The sequence below is a fragment of the Puma concolor genome, chromosome D4 (assembly GCF_028749965.1).
Source record: "Puma concolor isolate L17-30 chromosome D4, mPumCon1.1.hap2, whole genome shotgun sequence".
NCBI lineage: Eukaryota > Metazoa > Chordata > Mammalia > Carnivora > Felidae > Puma > Puma concolor.
The window spans coordinates 79,073,398-79,098,281 of NC_141679.1; positions in this window are offsets into that span (position 1 = coordinate 79,073,398).

Here is a 24,884-nt window from a genome sequence, read left to right on the forward strand (position 1 = left end):
GAGACATTATATACATGAGAACAACAATAATAATAATGAAGGCTGGCATATAATCATACCAAAACAAAACAAAAAAAAGGATGCTAAAATACAATGATGTGGAATCTTGAAAATGCTTACAGAGAGGCGCCTGGGTGGCTCAGTCGATTAAGCGTCCCACTTCAGTTCAGGTCATGATCTCAAGGTTCAGGGGTTCAAGTCCCACATCAGGTTCTGTGCTGACAGCTCAGAGCCTGGAGCCTGCTTTGAGTTCTGTGTCTCCCTCTCTCTGCCCTTCCCCTGCTCACTCTGTCTCTTTCTCAAAATAAATAAACATTTAAAAAATAAAAAAAAAAAAGAAAGAAAATGCTTAGAGAGAAAGAAGAGTACATAAAACACTGTCAACCCAGCATTCCATGTATATATACATATAAATATATTTCACAAATGAAGACAAAATGAGGACATTTTCAGATAAACCACAAATATTCTTAATAGCAGATGCACACTACAACAAGTGCTGAAATTCTTCAGACTAAGGCATATAATGCAATATAGAAATTTGGATCTATAGGGAAAATTGAAAAGCATTAGAAATAGCAGATATGTAAGTCAATATAAAACTGTTTCTTAATTTCCTTTAAATCCAATTGACTAAAGTGAAAATAATGTGACAATAATAGCAAATGAAAGGAAGGAATCTTAAATGATATTATACTGCTATAAGTTACTGTATGTAAAGTCACATATAATTATTTCAGGTTAAACTGTGATAATGAAAATATAGTATCAAAATATATCAATAAAATTTATTATATATAATGTTTATCTATCTATCTAATCTATCTATATTTCCATATCCATATATAAAAGAGGAGATAAATGGAATATTTAAAATATATAGTGGTTGCCACAGGCTGAGAGGAGATGAACATGGGGAATTATTGTTTAATGGGAACAGAGATTCAGCTTGGGACGATGAAATAAGTTCTGAAAGCAGGTAGTAGTGATTGTGGCACAGAAATGTGAATGTACTTGAAGTCACTGGTCTATACACGTCAAATTATGGGATGGGGGAAAAACAGGGTAGTAAAGAACATAAAAGGAAAAGTGGTACATTTAAACATGAGCATAATAATTTGATTTTGTATTAAATATAAAAGATCTACACTCACAACACAAGGCAACAATTGTTAGGTTGGAAAATGCAAGAGAGAGTAATGCAACATCGAAAATCCCCAGCTAGGCTAAAGGTAAAGAAGAGAGAAAAATACAACTGCTCAAATGAGGAATTCTAGAGAAAACTCTACTACAAGTCCTACAGAAATTGTTAAAATGATAATGTAAATAATTTTAGTTACTTAATTTGACAAGTCCATCAAGACTCCAGAACTAACATGAGAATTGAAAGTAAACATTTTTTACAGGAACACATTTTGTTTTTTTTATTTATATAAAGGAAAAAAATTAATGACTAAAATGTATGTCATAAAGTTCCACATATAGATGGGTTCAATAATTATTTCTAACAGTCACTGTATCAGAAATTACACCAATATTACATATGCTCTTCCTTAAAGTAGAGAAAAATTGCTTCACAAGATCACTCTAAACCTTTTTGTAAAACCTGACATTAAAAAAAAAATCCATCCTAAAAATACATGTAAAAAATATTATCAAAATAACATTACACCTGGGACTTCTGGTTTCCAGTCTCTCATGTAAAAAGCTTGGAAGTTGTTACTCCATCCCAACAAATAAAAAGCTGAATAAACTAAAAAATCAAGAATTCTTCCATTTATAAAAGAAATGGGGTCACAGGGCAATAGCTACCCCCCACCCTCCCACCCCGCCAAACTGGAGAGACTAATGGATGAATACAGAGGATCACAACTTGCCAGAAAGGTAGAAAACTCCAGAAACCAGTGCTGGAGTAGGAAAACCTGTACTGTAACACTACTGCTTTTCAACATCACACTGGCAATTCTAGCCGATACAATGAGCCAATAAAGGAAATACGGTGTAACAGATTGGGAAGTAAGAAATAAATCTGTCTTTGTTCATAAATGACATGGTCATCTATGCAGAAAATGCAAAAAGATTTGACACAGAAAAAAAACTACTGGAACTAATAAATGATTATATCAAGGTTGCAGAATACGAAGCTAACATATAGGCATCATTTGCTTTCCTATATATCACCAACGAACAAGTGAAATTTGAAATTAGAAACGTAATAACATTTATATTATCACGCCAAAGAATTAAATACTTTGGTATAAATACAACAAAACATGTTCAATGTCTATATGAGGAACACTGTAAGACTGATGACATAAATCAAAGAAGACCTAAATAAATGGAGAGATATTCCATACTCATGGATTGGAAGATTCAGTATTATCAAGCTGTCAGTTATTTCCAACTTGATCTGTAGATTCAACAAAATCCCAGTCTAAATCCCAGCACATTATTGTGTGGATATTGACAAGCTGATTCTAAGGTTTATATGGAGAGGCAAAATACCCAGAATAACTAACTCAATATTGAAAGAGAACAAAGTTGGGGGACTAGCTACTCAACTTCAAGACTTACTGTGGAGCTGCAATAATCAAGAGAGTGTGGTTTTGGAAAAAAATAATAAAGAGATAAATGGAACAGAATAGAGAGCCCCCAAATGGACTCATATATAGCCAACTGATCTTTGATAAAGGAGCAAAGGCAATACAATGAAACGCAGTCTTTTCCACAGATGGTACTGGAACAATTGGACATCCATATGGGAAAAGATGAATCTACATGTAGACCTTACACAAAAATTAACTCAAAATATATCACAGACCTAAATGTAAAAACAAAACTATACACCTCTGAGAAAATGACATGGGAGAAAATCCATATGATCTAGGATTTGGCAGTGACATTTTAATACAGCACCAAAGGCATGCTCCATGAATCAAATAATTGGAGAAACTGGGAAGATGGTGGAGTAGGAAGACCCTAAGCTCACTTGTCCCATGGATACAGCTATGTAACACTCACATCAGTGTAAATAACCCAGAAAATGACCCAAAGACTACCAAAACAAACTCTAGAACTAAAGGAAGAGAAGAGGCTACATTGAAGAAATTATAAAGGATGAAGATGCAGTTTTGGAGGAAAATGGGCCATGGCCTTCCAAGGTGGGGAGGGAGCTAGTGGCATGGTGAAGGGACAAATAGCCAGCAGAGAGACAGCAAGGAGGGAGCAGTTTGAAAAATGCCAGGAGCAGATGGGAGGGAGAGTTATTTACTCATCTCAGAGCATGGCCCAGAGAGACAGGGGTCATGGGGACATCCCTTCGGGAACAAAACAGCTGGTAGGAACCATTTCCCTCCCTTCCAGTGCAGTGTCCACACTCACTACCTAACCTGCTTACAATAAGCCTCACCCCCATCCAACTTCCATTGATCCCCCTTTCCCTGTCATGCTTGCCTCAGTTTCAGTCACTGTGGGCTTCCTCCCCCAGAAGACCCACACAAACCCCAGCAACATATCATCTCCTGACACACATGTTTTATAGGCCCTCAGTTCCAGTGATAGCAGCAGGGTCAGCAGGTCTCATTTCACAAGCAGACCAACACACACCTTGTGAAATTGCATCCCACCTGGCTGGGGGCCAAACATTTCTCACAACAAAGAGAAAGCCTCTGCAGATAACCAGACTGAAGAAGAAACAACCAGGACTCAACAGTGGAGCACATGCAACACACATAAGAAACACTACCTGAAGCACAAGGGACACTGCACTCAAGGCACTATAGGACCTCTTCTTAATAAAGCCAGGAGATGTAGCTGACATTCCTAATACACAGAAATAGACACAAAAAGTTAGACAAAATGAGGAGACAGAGGAATATATCTTAAATGAAAGGATAGACAAAACCACAGCCACAGTCGTAAGTGAAATGGATATAAATAATATGCTGAATAGAGAATTTAAAGTAATTATCATAAAGATACTCAATAGACTTGAGAAAAGAGTGGAGGACATCAGTGAGACCCTTAACAAAGAAACAAAAAAGAACCAGTCAGAGCTGAAGAACACAATAAATGAAATTAAAAAACACCTGATGGAAAAAATAACAGGCTAGAAGAAGCAGAGGAATGAATTAATGACCTGGAAGATACAGTAATGGAAAGTAATCAAGCTGAACAATTGAGAGAAAGAAGAATTAGGCAAAATGGGAATAGACAGGGTACTCAGTAACTCCATCAAGCATAATAACATTCCCATTATAGGGATCCCAGAAAAAGAAGTGAGAGAAGGAGGCACAGAATTTATGTGAAGAAATAATAGCTGAAAATTTGTCTAATCTGGGGAAGGAAACAGATATACAGATCCAGAAGACGCAGAGGTATCCCAACACAGTCAATCCAAGGAGATCCCCACCAAGATACATAGTAATTAAAATGGCAAAAATTAGTGATAAAGAAAAAAAATTTAAAGCAGTAAAAGAAGACAGTTAGGTACAAGGGAGACTCCATAAGGTTATGAGAAGATTTTTCAGAAGAAATTGTGCAGGCCAAAAGGGAGTAGCATGATAAATTCAAAGGGCTGAAAGGAGAAAATCTGCAGCCAAGAACACTCTATCCAGCAAGGCTATCACTCAGGAGAGATAAAAATTCCCCAGACAAACAAAAGTTAAAGGAATCATGACCACTAAACCAGCACTACGAGAAATGTTAAAGGAGACTCTCTGAGTGAAAAGGAAAGACCATAAGCAAGAGTCAGGAAAGTAGAAAGCACAGAAGCAGTAAAAATAAGTATATCTGTAAAAATTAGTCAAGTGACTCACAAAATAATGCAAAATATGACACCAGATATCTAAAATGTGGGGAGGAAAGGAATAAAGCATGAGTTCAAACTTAAGCAACCATAAGTTTAATGTAGGCTGCTATATGTAGAAGATGTTATATACAAACCTAATGGTAACCACAAATCAAAACCAGTAATAGATAATGCAAAAAATAAAGTGAAAGTAATCCAAGTTTATCACTAAAGAAAGCCAACAAACCATGAAAGAAAACAAGAGAAGAAAGAATCAGAGAAAAACTTCAAAAATAACCACACAACAAATAACAAAATGGCAATAAATACATATCTGTCAATAATTACTTTGAGTGTAAATGGACTAAACACTCTAATCAAAAGACACAAGGTGGTAGAGTGGATTAATAAAAAAAGCAAGATCAATTTTTATGCTGCCTACAAGAGACTCATTTCAGACCTAAAAATACCTGCATATTGAAAATTAGGAGCTAGAGAAATATTTCTCATGCACATAGATGTAAAAATAAAGCTAGGGTAACAATACTTACATCCAACAAATAGATTTTAAAACAAAGACTGTGACAAGATACAAGAAAAGGACACTAAATAATAACAAAGGGGACAATCCAACAAGAACATATGACAATTGTAAATATTTTTACACCTAATGTGGAAGATCCCAAATACGTAAAACTGTTAACAGCAAACATAAAGGAACCAATCAGTAGTAATGCAATAATCATAGTAGAGGACATTAACACCACACTTACATCAATGGACAGATCCAAACAAAATCAACAAGGTAACAGTGGTTTTGAATGACACACTGGACCAGATGGATTTAACAGATATATTAATACCATTCCATCCTAAAACAACAGATTGCACATTCTTTTCAAGTTCACATGGAACATTCCCCAGAATAGACCACATATTGGGCCACAAGACAAGTCTCAACAAAATCAGAAAGAGCGAAGTCATACCATGTATCTTTTCTGACCACAACACTATGAAACTGGAAATCAACCATAAGAAAAAACCTGGAAAGAGCACAAATACATGGAGGTTAAATAACATGCTACTAAACAATGAATGGGTCAACCAAGAAATCAAAGAAGATATCAAAAGTTACATGGAGAGAAATGAAAATGAAAACACAACAGTCCAAAATCCTTGGGATACAACAAAAGCAATTCTAAGAGGAAAGTTTCTAGCAATACACGTCTATCTCAAGAAGCAAGAAAAATCTCAAACAACCTAATCTTATGCCTAAAGGAGGTAGAAAAAGGAGAACAAACAAAACCCAAAAGCATCAGACAGAAGGAAATAATAAAGATTATAGCAGAAATAAATGATATATAAACTAAAAAAAAAAGGTAATTAAAACCAGGATCTGTTTCTTTGAGAAGATCAACAACATTGATAGACCTTTAGCCAGACTCTTACAAATAAAGAGAGAGAGAGAGAGAGAGAGAGAGAGAGAACTCAAATAAGAAAAATTATAAATGAAAAAGGAGAAATAACAACCAACACTACAGAATTACAAACAACTGTAAGAGAATATTATGAAAAATTATATGCCAACAAATTGGACACCTAGAAGAAATAAATACTAGAAACATATAACCTACCAAACCAAAGCAGGAAGAAATATAAAAATTGAACAGACTGATTAGCAGTAATGAAATTGAGTCACTAATCAAAAAACTCCCAACAAACAAAACTCTGAGACTAGATGGCTTCACAGGTGAATTCTACCAAACATTTAAAGAAAAGTTAATGTCTATTCTCAAACTATTCCAAAGATGGAAGAGGAAGGAAAACTAACAAATTCATTCTATGAGGCCAGTAATACCCTAATACAAAAGCTAGATGAAAAGACACCACAGTAAAAGTCAACTAGAGGCCAATATCTCTGCTAAAATAGATGCAAAAATCCTCAAGAAAATACCTACCAAATTGAATCCAATAACACATTAAAATAGTCATTCACCTCGATCAAGTGGTATTTATTCCCAGAATGTAAGGGTGATTCAATATTTGCAAAAAAGTCAGCATGATACACCACATCAGTAAGAGAAAGGATAACTGTAGGATCATTTCAAAAGAAGCAGAGGATACATTTGACAAATTACAACATCCATTCGTAATAAAGACCCTCAACAAAGTAGGTGAAGAGGGAACATACCTCAGCACACCTCAGCCCACAGACAACATCATACGTAATAGGGAAAAACTAAGCTTTTCCCCAAGATCAAGAACAAGATAAGGATGTCTACTCTCATCACTTTTATTCAATATAGTGTTAGAAGTCCCAGTCACAGCAATCAGACAAGAGAAGAGAAGGGAATAAAAGGCATCCATAGTGGTAAGGAAGAAGTAAAACTTTCATTATTTATGGATGACATGATACAATATATAGAAAACCCTAAAGACTCCACCAAAACAACTACTAGATATGATAAATGAATTCAGTAAAGTCACAGGATATAAAATTAATTTACTGAAATCTGTTGCATTTCTATGCACTAATAATGAAGCCAGAGAAAGAGAAATTAATAAAACAATGCAATTTACAATTGCACCAAAAATAATAAATACCTAGGAATAAACTCAACCAAAGAGGTGAAAGATTTATACACTGAAAACTATATAACATTGATTAATGGAATTGAAGATGACACAAACAAATGGAAAGACATTCCATGTTCATGGATTAAAAGAACAAATGTTAAAATGTCTATACTGCCCAAAGGAATCTACAGATTTAATGTAATGTCTATCAAAATACCAACAGCATTTTTCACATAACTAGAACAATCAATACTAAAATTTGTATGGAACCCCTCATAGCCAGAACAAACTTGAAATAGAATAACAAAGCTGGAGATATCACAATTCCAGACTTCAAGTTATATTACAAAGCTATAATAATCAAAACAATATGGTACTGGCACAAAAATAGATACATAGATCCACAGACCATAATAGAAAGCCCAGAAATCAACCCACAATTATATGGTCAGTTAATCTTTGACAAAGGAAGCAAGAATATACAATGGAAGAAGACAGTCTCTTCAACATATGGTGTTGGAAAAATTGGACAGCTACATGCAAAGGAATGGAAATGGCCACTTTCTTTCACCATAAACTCAAAATGGATCAGAGACCTAAATGTAAGACCTGAAACCACAGAAATCCTAGAAGAGAACATAGGCAGTAATTTATGTGACATTGGCTGTAACAGTATCTTTCTAGATATGTCTCTTGAGGCAAGGGAAATAAAAGCAAAAATAGACCATGGGAGCTACATCAAAATAACAATAAAGGGTTAGTATATGAAATATATAAAGAAGTAATACAACTCAACACCATAAAAACAAATAATCCAGTTTAAAAAATGGGCACAAGACATGAATAGACATTTCTCCAAAGAAGACATACAGATGGCCAACATACACATGAAAAGATGCTCAACATCATTCATCGCCATGGAAATGGAAATCAAAACCACAATGAAATATCACCTCATACCTGTCAGAATGACTGAAGTCAAAAAATGCAAGAAATAACTGTTGGCGAGGATGTGGAGAAAAAGGAACCCTTGTGCACTGTTGGTTGGGAATACAAACTTGTGTAGCCACTGTGAAAAACAGTATGGAGGTCCTCAAAAAATTAAAAATAGAACTACCCAAGATCCAGGAGTTGCACTACTGGGTATTTGTCCAAAGAATATGAAAACACTAATTCAAAAAAACAAAAAACAAAAACAAAAACCAGACATCCCTGTGTGTTGCAGCATTATTTACAATAGCCAAATTATGGAAGCAGTCTAGGTGTCCATTGAAAGATGAATGGATAAAGAAGATTTAGTGTGTGTGTGTGTATATATATATATATATATATATATATATATATATATATATAATGGAATATTATTCAGCTATAAAAAAGGATAAAAATTTTGCCATTTGCAACAACATGGATGGAGCAAGAGTGTAAAATACTAAGAGAAATAAGCCAGTCAGAGAGACAAATACCATATGATTTCACTCATATGTGGAATTTTAGAAAGAAAACAAATCAAAGGAGAAAAAGAGATAGACAAACCAAAATCAGACTCGGGCTGGGAAGATGGGTTAGGGGTTAGGTGAAACATATATAGGGGATTAAGAGTATGCTTATACTGAATGAGTACCGAGTAATACAAAGAATTGTTGAATCAATATGTTGTATACCTAAAAGTAATATAATGCTGTATATTAACTACAATGGAATTACAGTTAACAAAGAAATGGACCAAAGACCTTAACAGATACCTCAGCCAAAAAGATGTACAGGTGGCAAGCAAGTAAGCATACAAAAATGTGCTCCACGGCAGATGTCATTAGTGAAACACAAATTAGAACAAGTACACACCTATCAGAATGACCAAAATCCAGGACCCTGAAAATACCAGGTGCCAGTAAGGACGTAGAATAATAGACGTTTCATTGATTGCTGGTGGGAATGCAAAATGGTACAGCCACTTTGGAAGACAGTTTGATGATTTCTTATAAAACAAAACATACTCTTTCCATATGACCCAGCAATCATGCTCCTTGGTATTTGCCTAAAGGGGTTGAAAACTTTTGTTCACAATAGAACTTGCATACAGACGTTCATATCAGGTTTATTTTTTAATTCTCAAAACTTGGAAACAAGGAAGATATTCAGGTGAGCGGATAAATAAATTGTAGTACATCCAGGCAATGGGATATTATCCAGTACTAAAGGAAAATGAGCTATCAAACCATGAAAAGGCAGGAGGATCTTAAATGCATATTGCTAAGTGAAGCAAACCAATCTGAAAAGGCTATATACTGTATGATTCCAACTATATGACATTCCCTTAAAGGCAAAACTGTAATATAGTAAAGACAGTGGTTGCCAGGTGTTACAGCAAGGGAGGGATAAATAGGCAGAATACAGTGGATTTTTCTGGTTGTGAAACTACACTGAACGATACTCTAATGATGGATACATGTCATTATACATTTGTCTAAACTCATAGAATGTACAACACCAAGAGTGAATCATGTAAGCTGTGGACTTTGAGTGACAATGATGTGTCAATGTAGGTTCATCAACTAACAAATGTACCATTCTGGTGGGAGATTTTTATAATGGGGAGGCCATACATGTATGAGGGCAATGGGGATATGGGAAATCTCTTAACCTTGAGCTCAATTTTGCTGTGAGCCTAAAACTAGCCTAAAAAACAAACTCGGTTAAAAATATCATCAAACCTAACCTAATGGTATATAAAAAAAGAGGGGCGCCTGGGTGGCTCAGTCGGTTAAGTGTCGGACTTCAGCTCAGGTCACGATCTCGCGGTCCGTGAGTTCGAGCCCCGCGTCGGGCTCTGGGCTGATGGCTCAGAGCCTGGAGCCTGCTTCCGATTCTGTGCCTCCCTCTCTCTCTGCCCCTCCCCCGTTCATGCTCTGTCTCTCTCTGTCTCAAAAATAAATAAACGTTAAAAAAAAAATTTTTAAAAATGATATATAAAAAAAGATAACACATCATGACCAGGTGGAGTTTCCCTAGGAATATGTCTGTTTCAATATATAAAAATGAATCTGTGGAATTTATCACATCAAAAGAAAGAAAAAGAAAAAAGTGCATATCTTTATCTCATGAATGCAGGAAAAATCATCTGGCAAAATTTAAGGAGAACTTATGATTATAATAACAATTTTTTTTTACATTTATTTATTTTTGAGAAACATAGTGAGACAAAGTGAGCAGGGGTGAGGCAGAGAGAGAAGGAGACACAGAATCTGAAGCAGGCTCCAAGCTCTGAGCAAGCAGTCAGCACAGAGCCTGATGCGGGGCTCGAACCCACAAACAGTGAGATCATGACCTGAGCCGAAGTCAGACACTAAACCGACTGAGCCACTCAGGTGCCCCATAACAATTTTAACTAAAATAGAAATAAAAAAAATATTTCAGCTGGATTGTTAAAATCAAAGTGGTAACATCCTACTTAATGGTTAAGTGTTATATACACCCTCCAAGAGTTTGGGAGTATGTCAAAAATATCTGTTTTCACCACTTCTATTTAAACTTGTGTTGGAGATCTTTTGCAGTGACTTCAGGCATGGAAAAAAAAAATAAAAGGCATAAAATTTAGAAAGAAAACATGAAAGTACTTTTGTTTACTGAGAATATGATATCAACATGGAAAATTTTAAGGAATTTATGAATAAACTGCCAGAACTAATATGTGAATTAGACAATTTTGCAGACTACAAGTTCATCGTACAAAAGGTTGCATTTCTAAACACTAGCAACAAATCATTGGGGAAGTGAATTTTAAAGTATTACTTATAATTAACATCAAAATATAAAATAATTAGGAATCATTAAATTCTACTCATGAAACCAATATTACACTATATGTTAACTAACTAGAATTTAAATAAAAACTTGACATAAAAAAAGAATAAGTGTAATGAAAACTGGGGAAGACCTTTACAGTGAAAATCAAAACACACTGCAGAAAGAAATAATGAACAACCTAATAAATGAAGAGATACATCATAATAATTAATTTTAAAACATAATGTTCTTAAGACATCCAGTCTCTGTCAGTAGATCCATAGAATCACTACCCTACCAGTCACATTTCCAGTAGTTCTGTAGAAACTGACAAGATCATTCTAAAAATTAGAAAGACAACCTGGTATAGCCAACACAGTCTTGAAGAACATATTTGTAGGATTTATTTTAAGATTTACTATACACCTACAGTAATTAAGATACTGTTTTATTAGGAATAGATAAATGAATTTATAGAACAGAGGGGAGTGTCTAGACATAATCTGCCTGTATTTGGTCAGTTGATTTTTTTAGGAATACTAAGCATCAAAGTCATGTAGATAATTCAGTAGGAAAACACAATTTCTTTTGAAAAATTGGAACCAGAATCATAATATATCAATACAGAAAAAAATGAGCCTTGACTCCTACCACATACCACACACACAATATTATTTTGAGATAAATCATAAAGCTAAGTACAAAATCTGAAACTATAAAACTTCTAGAGAATAAAAAGAGAGTATCTTCATGATCTTGGGTAGGCAAATATTTCCTGGGAATCAAAAGCATTAATCAAAAAAGATACATTGAATTTCATTAAATTAAATCCTGTTGGGTCTTAAAAGATATCATTTTTAAAAATAAAAGTACAAACCACAAGCTGGAAAAAAATATTCATTTTAAAGGACCTATAGTCACAATATATAAATAATTCCTTTAGCTCAGTAATAAGATATAAATAATCCAATAAAATAGGCACAAGACTTTATGAATTAAAAAATGAAGTGAAAATATGCTCAACCACACCCCTGAGATACCACTATGCACCCATTAAAATGGCTAAATTCAAAATGACTACTACTGAATGTAGATGATGATGTAGGATTACTGGACTTCTATTATCGATGGAAAGCAAAATGGTTCCAACACTTGGGAAAATGTTTTTGAACAATCCAAATTGAAAATTTGGGGAAAATTTTTGAGTTTCTTATAAAGTTAAAAATTTATCCAGTGGTTCCATTACTTGACATTTTACCAAGATAGATGAAAACGTACATCTACAAAAATATTTATATTAGAATATCCATAGCTTTATTCCTAAGTAGAAAAAGACTCAGAGCAACCCAAATGCCTATTAACGAGAACAAATTCTAATATACTCATGCAATGGAATAGTACACAGCAATGAAATAGAACAAACTAATGATGCATGCAAAAAAAAAGGGAAAATCTCAAAAACATTATGCTGAATCAAAAAAATAAAAGTCATGGGGCGCCTGGGTGGCGCAGTCGGTTAAGCGTCCGACTTCAGCCAGGTCACGATCTCGCGGTCCGGGAGTTCGAGCCCCGTGTCAGGCTCTGGGCTGATGGCTCAGAGCCTGGAGCCTGTTTCCGATTCTGTGTCTCCCTCTCTCTCTGCCCCTCCCCCGTTCATGCTCTGTCTCTCTCTGTCCCAAAAATAAATAAACGTTGAAAAAAAAAATTAAAAAAAAAAATAAAAGTCAAATACCAAAAATTTACATGCTCTACTATACCATAAGTTATGAACTTAAAGAATAGACAAACTTGGGATGCTTGGATGGTTCAGTCAGTTAAGTGTCTGACTCTTGGTTTTGGCTCAGGTCACGATTGCACCGTTTGTGATTCAAGCCCCGCCTTAGGCTCTGTGCTGACAGCACGGAGGCTGCTTGGGATTCTCTCTCTCCTGCTCTTGCTCTGCGTCTCTCTCACTGGTACATGCTCTCTCTGTCTGTCTGTCTCTTAAAATAAATAAACTTAAAAAAAAAAAAAGAGTAGACAAACTTTTCTATGATAATGGAAATCATGACTCCAAGGGAATTCCAAAGGAATAGGAAGGAATTTTCACAGTAATGGTAGCAGGGAATTCCAAAGGAATAGGAAGGAATTTTCACAGTAATGGTAGCAAGGGACCCTATTTTTCTCAAAATCTATTGAATTGTATATTTGTTCATTTTATGTAAAATTTACATCAATATAATAAAAGACAAAAATTATTTAATGTTTTCTTAAGGACAAAAAGAGCCATGATTATATTTCTCACAAGTCTTCCTACAATCTCCTTTAGAAAAGGGTCAATTAGAAAAGGTCTAATAAACCCTTCCATATTTATCAGGCTAGAAGATGTCCACCCATGATAATCTTTCCTGTTTCCCAAAGTTCAACTATTTCAGTAACCCCATAGAGTATGAATTCAACCATAGCCATGGTACTTGATATGACTCTGGATTGAATTTTGAATATACCAGCTTTATCATTCGGGAGAACAATGATTGAGTCTGAAAACAAATGTGATATTTGATGATAATTAGAAATTATTTTTATTTTACTGTATATGACAACAATATTCAGGGTTTATAGAGAATGTTCTTTTTAAGAAATGCATTCTAAAATATTATGGGTGAAATGGAATAATATTATATTTATTGTATATTAACACATTTAAGCAAAATCATACAAATTAAATATGACAAAATATTAATTATCAAATCTTAGTGGTGGCTATAAAGACATTGGTTGTACTTTCCTCCCTGATTTTTTATAGGTAAGATGAAAAACAAAATAAAATTCAAAAATTAAAAGAAAAGGTATCTTTTATCTCAACCTATTCTCATTATTGTATGTCCTTTCTTCCCCCCACAAAGGGCAAGTTGGACCGAGGATCATAACAGCAAGCCCCTCCCCCAGAATGTATGTCCTTTGGAACTAGCTTATATAAATGCTTCAGTAATCCATTTCTTTCAAAATTCAAAGTACCATCAATGAAATTTTAAAATTCCCATTTTTATATATGATATTGGGTTTCCCTTTTTACCGTCACCTCTAGGAAACTCAAATGTAAGCATTATGTATCATTTCAGTACCTTTACCTCAGCTCACTGTTCTTCATGGAGACAAATATTGGAATCATTCTGAAATTTCTAAATTTTTCTTTCCTTCAATGATTCTGAATATAATTCTCAGAAAAGGGATGTTCTTTTCTTGATAGAAGAACATGTATCTTCAGAAAATTACTTCTCAAGTGACTCTAGTATTCCAGTTCCATTTTCTCCCTGGTTCCTGATCAAGAACTTCATAAGTTTTATATAAATTTTCTGGACCTGTGTCCCTTATTTGCTGGCTCATATTTATTTCCTTTTGAAATTTGATTTTATTAAGTGTAGGTTTCTACTGCGAGCTGCCCCACTTCTCTGTAGAAATGAATGATATAATGAAGGAATACATGAATTGGTAATTCAGTGAGTCAGTGAATGAATGATTGAGTGAGCAGGTCTATGATTCTTATATTTCTTCTTGAGCTCTAAAAGAGTGTTATCCCTCCTATCTATGCAAAATGAAGAATTTTGACCAGCATAGTTAACAGATGAAAACTATGTGAAATGATAATCACTATTCTAAATTAGCTTTATTGTATACCACATATAGCCAACAGTATCAGACTCAGAAAATCATTTCTCCTAGATGATGTAATACTTCTGTCCTGGTTTTCCTCGTCATTGGTTTCTCTGTTTCCCTGATGAAACTTTTTTCTGGTTTCTGCTACAGTGAGAGCTGCCTTCTTCACTAGGGTTTCTGTGTTCATCTGAAGGGTACATAGATTCTTTTTTCTCTCTGAAGGTGTTTAATGGCAGGCTAATGCTGGGCAGTCTTTCATTTGTAATCAGTATTACAATCAGGAAGCTTCAGCCTGACCACTGCCATGAGCTCCACTGCATTGATCATCCCCTTCAAAGCCAGTGATCAGGAACAGTGCCATTTCTCAGGAACAACCAAAATATCCTTTAAGTGTATTTGAAATACACCAGAGATGAAGCTATTGGCCGATGAATAAGAATTTTTATTTACTGTGATCTTCTCTGTAGCAGGATGGATGAATTTACGTTTTGCATTTCTTCCTCCCAAATAAAGCTTCAGACAAGGCATTTGGCAGATGGTGACAGTCTGAGAATTTCCTTGTGGAGTGCAAAGAGCACACATGATTTGGTGGTGTTACAAGGTAGACTTACTCAATGTAGTGGAAGAAACAGTATCTTGCTAAGACTCCCTGATGGATTAATTTGGACCAAGATCATTCCAATAGATAACGATGGTCCAAGAGTCTACCCAGATCCTCCCAAAGGAGGCAGAGAAGAGTGGCAATTGAAAGCACTTGTTTTGAAGGCAGATGAACTTATATCTAAATCCTGATTTTGTCAGTAGAACCTTTCTAAAGATAGATCGCTTTTCCTCTTTGAATTCCAGGTCATAAGAACCTAATAAATAAGAACCGAACACATTGTAATAGTGGCAGTAGTAATAATTAATAATATACAGTGATACATTAACAATTAATTAGTAATAAGTAGTTAATTGTAACAATTCTAATAATACAATTCTTGAGTTCATTTTGGTCACATTGAAGATACGAAATGAATTTCATCTTCACTCTGTATTCATATATCTATAGTCTAGAGAGATAAAGCATGTGATATCTGCCTTCTAAAGCAATTGGGGATTAAATGAGATAATGCGTGTGAAACTCAGTACAGTGCTTGACAAATGTATCTCTGGTCCATAACTACAACACATTTTGGCAAATGTTAACCTCAAAAAGATATTCAAATAATGTGGCTTGGGGAATCAGAGGGCAAACAATAGCTTCCCACTTAAACAATTAAAGGGGTAAGAGGGATATGATATGCACAGTGGACGAAGAAGGGAAGACGTAGACATTATATTTAGAGATGCAGGTTGAAGGGAGTTAGTGTTGCATTGATGAGCAGCAGTAGCATGCAGGAGTTTTCATGGCAGAGACTAGCAATTTAAAGGACAGAACCCCCAAGTTTAAGAATACCATTATTTTATACTTGAATAGGTATTTGAAGTTCACAAGGATTTTTCACACTTATTTTCTCATCGAGTACTCACAAGTTGAACAAATTTACTGTCCCCATTTTCAGATGAAGAAACTAAGACCTGTGACCTTGAGGACTTTGTTCAAGTTTACCAGACTCAACGTGACAGAGGTATGCTTTCGCCTTCCAGTACAGTGCTGGTCCAGTGTGTTTCCTTGAAACAGAGCTGCTCTCCTGAAGCATGCTAACTAGAAATGACAGCCAGCATTGATATGAGTCTTTTAGTGATGGCGGGATACCAGCACATGATGGTATCTCCAAAATGAAATATTAGCTGAGCCATGGGCTTTCTGTTTAAGGGCTGCCTGGAACCACAGGCAATACAGAGAATGAAAACAGCAAATTGAAAACAAATTCCATACCTCTTGCACGAGTTTGCAAAAGCTATCTACACATGGGGAGTGAGTAATAAGTTTTCTACTGTCTGTTAGCAATGATGGGCCTGAACACTAAGTGGTAGACACTCCATTTCACTTTGAAATCAACTTTAATTTGCATTTAGAGCCAACTTTCATACATTTCATGCTTTGAATTAACCTGTGGACACACATCTATGGGTAATTTTTGCGTTACGCCTTTATGGGAACCTCAGTTTATCCTTTAGTAACAATAAGATTGGATTGCATATTCTTTAAAGCTTTTTCCTTCTGTGCTGGTTACATTCTAGGTCCTTGTCATTACAATATAATTAAAAATTCTAGCCTGGGATACTATTTTTTTTTTTTTTAATGACTGAACTGAGATCTCTTTGCCTTTTGAAAAATTAGTTCAAAATGCCTTGCCACATACCATGGAAATTGAAAGTCCTTGCCAGGTTTTCTGCAAATTCCTAAGGAAGCTAGAGTATGAAACAAGAAATAACTTTGCTCTCATGGCCATTAAGATAGCCTGATTAAGTTTATGACTTACCTTGCCACCCTGCATTTTCAGATTCTGGTTCATCCTGCACTATCACAGACTAAAAATAATACGGCCATTTTTTTTCAAACTCTACCACCAAAAGCCATTGGCCCAACGTATTTCCCTTTTTTTCAATGATTCTATTTATGTTATTCTTCCATCATGATGGTACATGTCCTAAGGGCCTCACTTTCACCTAGGCCTCACCCCCAAGAAATTTGCCAGGTACATTTATTTAAAAAAAAAAAAAATCCCAACCCTTAGGGAAGTTCTGCAGCAAATTTTAAAGATATTAACATTTCCCTTCACTACAAATCCATTTGGTACTTAACAAGAAGCATGGACTCTGACAGCTGGTTGTTGAACAGATAAAACTTTCTGTGAACATTTTCCATGTCATTAAGTGTTCTTCCACAGCATAATTTTTAATGGCCATGGAGCATTTAAACATATGCCTGCCCTATAATTTATTTAACTGATCCTTGATTGTTGGACAATTGGGTTGTTTTTCAAAACTCATGTATTTTAGAGCTTTACTATATTTTAAATTTGACAAGTGATAGGAGAAAAAAATGCCATTCCAGAGTTGTTGTATTGATATACATTTCTCTTTGTTTACTTGTAAATAAATGCAAACACTTTCCTCATCGATCGATTATTTAAATTTTACCTTTCCATCCCATCAGACAATCTTGTTGGCTCTGGTGCCGAAATATGTACTCAGTCTCTCTATTTCATTCCCGTTCCACTGCTTTCACCTTGATCTAAACAACTATTTCATGTGAACTGCTGAAATCACCTTCTAACCCGGCTGTCTGCACCCACAGTTGTCTTCCTGCAAGGGATTCTCTTCTCAAAAGACAAATCAGATAATGCTCACTCCTGCTTAATACAGCTGATTGGCTCCCCATTCCACTTAGAACACAATCCAGACTCTGTACCACAGCCTTCAAGGTTCTAAATGGTGTGGACCCCCCCAACTCTCTCATCTCTGACCCATATTTATTGCTCAACCCCTTCATTCCCTATCCTTCTGCCACACTAGCTGTCTTTCTGTTAAAGAAAAAAAATAATGACAATGCCAAGGTCACCCCTGATTTAGTGCCTTTATACTTGCTTACCTCTCCATCTGGATTGTGATTTCCACCCCCATTCCCAGGTCTTCATGGGGCTGGCTTTGTCTTATCTTTTGGATCTCTACTCAAGCACTGTCTTCTCACAGAGAAATTTCTCTAACCACCTGATCAGAATTAGCCTTTTTCACCTCTTGGGAGCTAAGATCAACATGGGCAAAGCTGCTAAGATGTACATGTTTCTTTGTGCTTTCTTAGGATGGTGAGCAAAGGAGGAGAGGGTAGTAATGAGAGATTGGGCTAGGCAACAACTCAGAGGCCAGATAATAGACAGTCTTACAGATCAGCTAAATAGCTTGCATTTTATTCTTTGAGAATCTAGGTAGTGTTCTTCAGGCCTCCATATAGTTTCATTCAACCATCATTTATTATTTTATAAATAATTTAAAAAAATTTTTTTTTCAACGTTTATTTATTTTTGGGACAGAGAGAGACAGAGCATGAACGGGGGAGGGGCAGAGAGAGAGGGAGACACAGAATCGGAAACAGGCTCCAGGCTCTGAGCCATCAGCCCAGAGCCTGACGCGGGGCTCGAACTCAGGGACCGCGAGATCGTGACCTGGCTGAAGTCGGACGCTTAACCGACTGCGCCACCCAGGCGCCCCTATAAATAATTTTTTAAAGCATACTGTCAACGAAGCACTGATAAATACTAGGGATGTAAAGTTATCTTTGACTTGAAGGGGGTTTCAGTTATAATTCAGAACCTAAAATACTCAATATCCCCAAGCACATGTTAGAATCCTGAACCACATGTTCTCCCAACCCCTTGTAGATTGTGATCCATTAAGGAGATATCTCTTAAGTGAAACAGTTAAGATACATCATATTTGTATGCCTGAAAGCCTCCTAACCTAAGAAGTTCGGCTTCTCTCACATCTCACATCTTAATAACTCCCCTAGCCGTCTTTTAGCTAAACCCAGCAAATGAGTATGCTAAAGTCCTTGGCCAAGATTAAAGTCTCACCCAAAGATCCCATAGACACAAACTTCAACTTTCTCACCAAAAGTCTGCTTCCACCTGTAGCCAGTGGTAGAAAGAGGTGGGGAATTACTGAGGGGAGAGCTGTCAGGTTTCATCTTTGTCCTTCTGATAGGGGAAGAGGCCTTGCACATCAATGAACATGCCGTCTGATTGACTGTATTTCTACTCTGGGTGTCCCGGAGATGGAAGGTGTCAGTTTCCATCTCTTTGATTCATCACTGCAGCATGTTTGAGAGGAGATACAGGGCCTCATCACATTTCTTTCCCATCTCTTTTAATTATATTCAACAGAGGAAGACAAGTCTTATCTCCCCATAAGCAAGATGCTTTCACCATTATGATACTGTTTGCTTGCTCTTCTGGTTTGGGGGCAAAGCTCAGTTCTGTCATTTTTGACCCATCAAGGTTAAGTAGAATTTTTTTGTTTTTGTTGTTTCTAACAGACATTGGAACAATATAACTTGGAAAATCTATACATATGTCTCAGTAGCTAGCTGCTGGTTACCTTGGTTACTTCCTAAAGCTAATATTAATTAATTCTTTCATTGAATGCACTCCTTACTTAAGCATGTATTCTAGAGAAGATATTCTCAAAATTTTTTATGCCATGAACATCTTTGATAGTCTAGTTAAGCCTATGGAATCCTTCTGTAAGAGATTAAAGATGGCCGCAGTTTTTTGCCACTTCTTCAAACATGACCAGGGGAATATGTTGCCTTCCCTACAATCTGAGTTTGCCTTAAGGGCTCATGAGTAACCAAGACAAAGGAGGTGAAATGACACTTCATGGTATGAAAAGCCAGGTCAGAAGTCTTGTTTCTTTTGCTTTGATCTCACAGGCTATTCTCTTACTGAATACTAACTCTAGAGATGCTTCTGTTTCCCAACTCACCCATTAAGATGTGAGAGGCCCATGGGTCTGGGTGAGGTAGATGGGTAGGCCACCCAATTTGAACTCCCAACCATCTTGGGTATCTAGCTCAGCTTAACCTGATGATGTCTGCAACCCCAACCAACACTGAACTGTAACCACCTAAGAGATCACATACTGTGTCTGCTTACCCAGACCCTTCTCAAGTTCCTGATCCACAAAATCATGAGAAAATAAAATGGCTATTGTAAATTGACAAATTTTAGGATTACTTGTTACTCAGCAGTTGCTAACCAGAATACCTTCTTAGAGTAATCTTTGTTTTTACATGCATGAAATAAAACTCATAATTTTATTAAAAAACTAATTATATCAAAATTGTTATAAGATACTTCTTTAGAAATTTGATTTTGAATAGTTAAACCTATTTATTGTTAAGTCCTTAACAAGAACTTGTAGTAGATCTATAGCTATTCTAATTTTGAATCAGTGCTGAGCAAAAAATGAAAGTATAAACTATCTGCTAAAATTTTAATCATATGTAAAAATATGTAATTTCTAATGGTGAAAAAATTGTAGGTATTATTAAACTCACTGTTTGCTGCCGAATGGAAGGGCTTACTAAGTTCCACTAGACTTTAGTGAAAGTAAATATTTTTCCATACATATTTCCTGATCTCTTGGGGTATCTTTGAATATGAGATTAAGAAACACTTCTCTAGATTTTTCTCTTTCAGGTGTTTTTTTATACACTTCTTTCCAACTGGAATAAACTTGCTCCTATGAATATTCAAAAATCAATCCATTATTTAAGAACTCAAACATTTAAAAACTGAAATATTACTTCCTCCACCAAGTTTTTGTTAACTTCACACTACCTCCAGTTCTAATCGTTCCTCTGAACTTACAAATGATATTTGATCATTTATGTCTATTTATATACAAGCTGTATGTTCCTTAATAGAGCCAAAATCTTAAGGAAAGGATAAATGTCTTGTGAATATGTGTCTCCAAAACAAGCAGATTCTGTCTCTCAGAAACTAGTAAAAAATATTATGCTTAATAGGTCCACAATAAAATTATTTCAGATTGATCAGTAAGTCTAAAACCGGCTAATCACCTAGAGAATGTTTAAAAAGCACCTGTTCTAACCCAATCTGCTGAATCAGAGTAACTGGGGATGGGCCCAGGGTTCTGTATGTTAGTAAGCATGCTCCTACTCCCCCAAGTAATTCTTGTGTCTGCAGCCTGGCACCAGCCTGACTTTCAAAAACAATGGACAAAATAATAACAATAATAACAATAATAATAATAATAATAATAATAATAAAATCAAATAAGATCCTCTTGTCTGAGCATTAATAACTCTTCCTGATTGGCACTCAGCTGACTTGCTCTACCTTATTGACACTAGATTCCTGGACATGCCTTAGGCAAAGCTCTGGCCATCTCTTCAGTGTTTTAATGAGCATTAGGATCACTTCTCAGCTCATATTGATTTTTCTGTGAGGGCCAGAGGCATGAGCTGCCATGTCTGTGTTAGGTGACCCTGCTCCTCTGCCCACAGATTATTTGTCCAGTTACTTGAGCCAAGTAGACCAATCAGAAGCATTCTCTTGGAGAACCTGACGTGGAAATAAAGGAAGAAAGACAGTCTTTTCCGGGTAGTGAGAAAGTGTGAGGGTTAGGGGTTCCTGCTGAGTAGAGGAAGGGCATACACAAAAAAAGTATAAAGCAGATGTACAGAGAGAACAGAGTAAACCTTCCGATGGTGATCAATTTCCAAGTTTTAATTGTCCCTGAGGTGGTCTGCTCTCTACCCTTTCCCTAGTCACTTGGCATATCCTCCACCATTCTTACATTCTCTTTTTTGCCTGAAGTAGTTCAAGTTGGCTCCTGTCTCTGGGGACCAAAAGTATCCCTGTATTCAAATCTTCCCTTTCCCCCACACCTCAGTTCCAAGGCATGGCTCCTTAAAATACCCCTCCCTCTTCTCCCTTGCTTGGTGGCCCAGTCTGTTCTAACAGCTTGAGCCCACACTGAAATCTAGCCTTCCTGATCTTCCCTAGCATTGATCATCTGTACCACACAAACTGGCAGCCTTATTTATTATCCCGTTCTGTATCTTGCAGTGACTCATTATTGTTTCAAATTCAATATGATATTTTTTTAGGTATTACTTAACTATATACCATTTTATACCTGGAAAGAACATTAGAGATTTCTAATCCAACCCCCTCATTTGTACAGAAGAAGATGGCACTAAGAGAGAAGTGACATCCCTGAAGTCACATAACAGTTCTCAAACTAAGTTCTGTATGGACACAACAGCCGTGAATAAAAAAGTTCTCATGGTGAAACTAGTTTACAAAGAGGTGCATCATTCACATTTTTAACAGATAATGTTGCACATAAGCATAGCAAAAGTTTCTGGGAAATACCACAGAAAAAGAAGAGCTGTTTAAATTGTTTGAACCCAATTTTCTGAAAATTTAAGTACAAAAGTCTTGTCTTACCCAACATTTACTGACTTGCTGTTGAGCTAGTGTTCTTTACAATATACTTTGGCAACCTTTCTCTTGACTTTTCTTGTTGTCCCAACCTAACAACATCTCAAGGACTTTTACCATTCTCTCCTGTCACGGTCAGATGAGTAAGACTGTAACCTTTCTCCAATTTTTTTTTCTTAATTTAGAAGACTTAAGCTTTTTTATTTTCAAGACTATAACTTTCTTTTTTATTGAGGTATAATTGACGTATAACATTATATTAGTTTCAGGTATATACTCTACATGGTTTTATATATATATAGTAAAATTTAAAATAGATGGGTATATAGTAAAATAATCACCATGCTAAGTCTAGTTAGCATCCATCATCATACATGTTTCCAATTTTTTTCTAATTATGAGAACTTTTAAGATCTACTCTCTTAGCAACCTGCAAATATACAAAAAAGTATTGTTAACTGTAGTCACCATGCTGTATATTCCTTCCCAGGATTTATTTTTAAAAAAAATTTTTTTTTCAACGTTTATTTATTTTTGGGACAGAGAGAGACAGAGCATGAACGGGGGAAGGGCAGAGAGAGAGGGAGACATAGAATCGGAAACAGGCTCCAGGCTCTGAGCCATCAGCCCAGAGCCCGACGCGGGGCTCGAACTCACGGACCGCGAGATCATGACCTGGCTGGAGTCGGACGCTTAACCGACTGCGCCACCCAGGCGCCCCTAGGATTTATTTATTTATTTTATAACTAGAAGTATGTAGCTTTTGACCACCTTTCCCCATTCCCCTTACCCCCTGCCTTTACCAATCACCCATCTGTTCCCTGTATCTATGGGTTTGTTTATTTTTTTGTTTTTATTTTCAGATTCCACATGTAAGTGTGATTATGGCTTTTTTTCTCTGACTAATTTCATTTATGCCCTCAAAGTCCATCTATGTTGTCACAAATAGCAGAATTTCCTTTTTTTATTGTTGAGTAATATTCCATTGTATGTATATATATGTGTGTATGTATATACACACACACATATATATACACTACATTTAACTTTCTTTTCTACAAAAATATATTATGATATCTAATCTGTATTTAAAATACAGCCACTCCAAATCCATAATCAAATTCTGAGAGAAACAGTCTGTCTTTCTCCCTCTGGTCTACTGGTGGGACAGGGATAAACTTTTGGCTTCTGGATTAGAGATTTGACTCACAGCTTAGAGCATAAATCATGCACAGAATCTTAAAACTGAAAGGAATCTTTGAAATAATGTAAGCATCTTTATCTCACAGAAGCAGAGATTGAGATTCAGGATAGAGAGGTGATGTTTTCAAGCTCACATAGAAATTATTGCTTAGAGTCAAGATCTAAAGATGGGCTTTCAGCTTCCCTTTTCTGTATCCTTTCAACTAAATTCTGTCACCTCCACCAAGGTCTGAAGGTGGATTATTTGGGTTCTCCCTCTACCTTTCCTCTTCCCCTTTCTCTTGTTCCTCTCCCACCTCCCCTTTCTTCTCTTCCTCTGTTTCCCTCCTCCTCCTCCTCTTCCTTCCCCTCTGTCTTTTCTCCCCACTCCTCCTCTTCCTTCTCCTTCTTCTATTGCTTTTAGGTGCCCAAAACCCCCATTATATATTGAGCAAATTTAAAATTTCTCTGGCATTAAGAAAATCTCCATACAATTACAAAGCGATAGAGTATTGATTCTTCAATATTTTTGCTTCCCAGACCTCCACATGAATGCAGTAAGCCTGTAGCCAGAAAGAGTGCCTATATGCACATACCAGTCGAGCTCTACACACTTTCAGGGGTTCCTTAAGAGCACTGTAAATCTCAAACATGCAATATACACCAGTGCCTCCTTTCTTGTGTATACTAACTACTTGAGAATCTTGTGAAGATGAATATATTGTAATTCAGTACGCCTGAGGTGAGGCTTGAGGATCTACATCACTAAAATCCCCAGATGATGCCAAAATCCACAGTCTACACTTTTAGTTACAACGATATATATAGACCCAGGGCACCTGGGTAGCTCAGTCAGTTGAGCTTTGGACTTTGGCTTAGGTCATGATTTCCCAGTTTGTAAGTTCAAGCCCCATATCAAGCTTGCTGCTATCAGTCCATCCCCCACTTCTGATCCTGTCCCCCTTTCTCTGCCCCTCCCCCACTGTGCTCTCTGAAAAATAAATAAACATTAAAAA